Genomic DNA, 4,390 nt, shown 5'->3' on the forward strand with positions numbered 1-4,390 from the left:
CTCTCAAAAGTAATGTCATAAATCTTAACGCACATAATTTGTATACACCACCTCATTTGATCGAGGTGACCCACTATTCTCGAATTTTTCTTTGTTATTCAATTTGACTTATGTTGAGTAGAATTCAAAATATTAAATGACTATTATTTTAATTAGTCCATTAAGCTCCATAATATATTTTGAAATATGAAGACGATTTCAGAAAGATTATTTTGACATAGACTAACGTGACATCAGAAAGACATGTGCTATGATTATTGTTCAATTTCGTTTATATGATTTGTCATCAAAATTATGCTATTGAGTCTCTGTAAATATTTTGTATTTCATATTGCATTTAGCTTCTCGCTACTCCGCTCGTGCATACTATTATGATATCGTTCATCGGAACCCGGACAAGCTTTGTAATCGTGCGCCCTATAATATACTCGGCAGTATGATGTGTTACGGGTCCCGAGACCTCGCCATAGGGCCGGGTACCGTCTATGGTGTCAAGATGTGATATGACATATGATATGTTCTGATGATATGACATGTTGTGATGATATGATGTGTTCGGGATTTATTCGGGGATTTGGAACCTTTTGGAGTATGATGTGTTGTGGTACCAGCGTCGGGGTGGTGACCACATTCCCGACCTTATGCATGATTTTCATTTGCATTATGTACATATGTTTCCGGTACAGATTTTGATATCCTGGTTTGGTATGGGCTCCTTGCACCTTTCCGTTTAGTTACTGTTTATATTCTTTATACTGGTGGTTTGCATATTCAGTACACATTTCATACTGACCCCCTTTCTTCTGGGGCTGCATTTTATGCCCGTAGGTACAAACGTTCGTGACCCATCAGCGTAGGCTACCCACCTTCTACTACTATAGAGTGCTCTTTTGACTCGGAGCCGCACTTTGGTATATGGCTTACCTATGTACATACTCTTGTATATCTGACCATTTGGGTACGACGGGGCCCTGTCCCGTCATATACTTCCGTTATGTTCTGTAGAGACCTGTAGACATAGGTGTGGGTCATGGGTCGTGTATGTTCGTTCGTTTATGACTTGTATCTTAATGCGGTCGCTTTTGTTATAACGGCCAAAACGACCCATATGTTTGTATATATGCACGTATCCGGTGACGCGCCTTCCGTCGCCCCTTTTTGGTTTGATATGTTACTTTCTGCACGCACGACTCGTTAACATAATGATCGCTTACTGTTCTGATTGGAACAAATATTAAATTGAATTATTCTGTAGTATGATGATTTGGTATGTGAGTTCGTTTGGGTATCCAAATAGGATGCCAATCACCGCCCACGGAGCTGGATCGTGACAGAAACCAACTTATTTTTCAAGAAAAACACATTTTCCTTCGTACCAAGCACACCATCATGACTTACAAATTTGGAATTACTTGTTAGATAACTTGTCTTCTTCCCAATTTTTTAAGCTAGAGTAGAAGTGTTTCTCTATTAAACCCATTAAATTCTTCTCCTTTCTCCGAGATGGGATAAAATCTCTTTATTTTAAATTCAATATCTAACTCAAAGGTCATGAAATTAACCCCATTAATTAACATAAAAAATCAAAAAAAAAAATCTTGATATCAATGAGACTAGTTTGATTAAACGAGTATACTCAAGGAAATTTCTTGTCTAGATAAATAAATAGGAAAAAGCTCAATTACGCCATTAAATTTTGAGAAAAAACTTGTTTATGCTATCCATTAAAAGTTTTTTACATCTATGCCAGTTTTGTTTGAGAAAAAACTCATTCATGTCATTATTATTTTTTTATTATTATTTTTTTAAAATTTTTTTAATTTTTTTAAACCCTTTTCTGTTATATTTATTAAGAAGTACTGGTAGCTGAAATCATCTTAACTTTTGAAATGTTTCTTGTTGAGGCGGCAAAGAATTTTAAATTGTTTAATAAATTTCAACCTTTTTTCCTAACGTAAAAGGGTCAAAATGCCTCAAATGATGTGACATGAACAAAAAATATATTTAGTTGGTAGTTTGGTTAAAAAAAATTGTTGCCGTTTGGTTCAAAAGTTTTCTTATTATTTTTTAATGGGTCAAAAATATTCTTTTTCTAATAAATATATTATTATTTTTCTTTTTAAACACATTTTTATTTTAATAATAATTTTTTAATTAGAAAATATTTATCCTACTTTAGTTCAGAAAAGATGAAGAAGTAAAAATATTTTCTATTTTATTAGAATTATTTTATTACTATCTAAATGAAAATTAATGACGGAGTTACTATGATTTTATATGTATGACCGATATTATCTGTTCAAAAGATACACGAAGTTATTCTATTTTAATTGTTAACAGGAGGTTAAGAAGAAAAAAAAATTATTTCCTACTTATTATTAGTTAAGTGATTTCAAAAGAAAGAAATAAGAATAAGGTTCTTTAATGGTAATCTTCTTATCGGAATGTCCTCATAGTAATTATTGTACGCCCTCTTAGTAACCCTGTCATTTATTTTTATTTTATATAATGTTTTTTTTAATAAAATAGAAAATATTTTTATTTCTTATTATTTTCGAATTGAAACGGGATAAATATTTTTTAATTAAAAAAATTATTACTAGAAAAAGAATGTGTTTAAAAAGAAAGGATATTTCTTCAAAAAATGACATTTTTGACACTAGAGAGTGAATGTTTAAGTATAAAACTCACACTCACAATAATTTAGATATGAAATTCATTAAAAAAAGATACTTTCGATATGTTTTTAACACTTTAGGCTAATTTTAATAATTTTGTAATGTTGCTTCTCTCGAAATATTATACAATTTGGTTATTAATTTAGTCAATTGAAAAAAATAAAAAAAATAATCATGATAAAATATAAATAGCTTGTATTTTGGAATGATTATTTATAGGGAATGTCGTCGTTCTAATCAAATCATGAAATAATTTATATTTGTTTTTCTGAGTGTTTGTTCCAAGTGTATTTGGATTTTCTTTCTATTCATTTTATTTTTATATATTGTGTGGATTCACATTTAATCTCAAAAACATGTCGATGGCTGAAAACATTTTGTACTCTTTTTTATCACTAGTTGCGTTTAGAAAAAGAAAAAAAATTATGTACGACTTGTAATGCAGTCAAAATAGTGCAATTACCTTTCCTAATTAGAATAATCTCTAATGCATTAGGAATGATGTATGCAAACTTTTTTATCACTAGTTGCGTTTAGAAAAAGAAAAAATTATGTACGACTTGTAATACAGTCAAAATAGTGCAATTACCTTTCCTAATTAAAATAATCTCTAATGCATTAGGAATGATGTATGCAAACTTTTTTATCACTAGTTGCATTTAGAAAAAGAAAAAATTATTTACGACTTGTAATGCAGTCAAAATAGTGCAATTACCTTTCCTAATTAGAATAATCTCTAATACATCAGGAATGATGTATGCAAACTTGTCCACCAGGAGAAAAATCCAAGATTGTCCGAAATAATATTAGTGTTCTAGTGGTTGTTCATTTCTTTCCTATCCACTAACTTTGTCCCCTATTTTATCCTACCCAATTATATTATTATTTGCCTTTATTATTATAACTCCCTCCCCTTCTATAAATAGCTTGTGTGTTATGATATTAAAACATACAGATATATCTCAATTCTCTCTTTCTCTTATTATCTTTCTTTAAGTTAATTTGTTTTATAACACGTTATCAGCATGAGATTCTATCACTTTGAGTTATTTTAAAAATGTAACAAAAGGGTAAGAATTTTATTTAGTTAAAATGTTTAATATCTCTAAACTTAAATTTGTTGCTCTTGATATATCTGAAAAAGTCTACTCATCATGGGCACTAGATGTCGAAATACACCTAGAATCAATGGATCTCGCAGACACCATCAAAGATGACAATAAGGTATTTAGTCAAGACCATGTCAAAATCATGATATTTCTTCTCCACTATCTCGACGAGGGGTTAAAATTACAGTACCTCACATTAAAAGATCCCCTTAAACTGTGGAATAATCTAAAAGAAAGATATTACCACTTGAAGTTGGTCATCCTTCCACATGCACATCATGATTGGCTAAATTTGAACTAATGGATTTTAAAAATATAACTGAATATAATTCTACCTTATTTAGAATTACAACACAGTTAAATTTTTGCGGAGAAAAAATCACTGAGCAAGACAAATTTGAAAAAACATACTTTATATTTCCACCCGCGAATATGCTCCTATAGCAGCAATATCGCGAAAAAAGTTTATATTTTTCTAATTCATGTAAATAAATAAAATTTGTATAATGAGTCATGTTTTAATTATAATGTTTACTTTATTTCTTTTTGAAGAAAAATATGGACATGCTTCAAATTTTGTTTGGATAAATGATCAATCACGAG

Source organism: Solanum dulcamara, chromosome 8, assembly GCF_947179165.1.
Source record: "Solanum dulcamara chromosome 8, daSolDulc1.2, whole genome shotgun sequence".
NCBI classification, from domain to species: domain Eukaryota; kingdom Viridiplantae; phylum Streptophyta; class Magnoliopsida; order Solanales; family Solanaceae; genus Solanum; species Solanum dulcamara.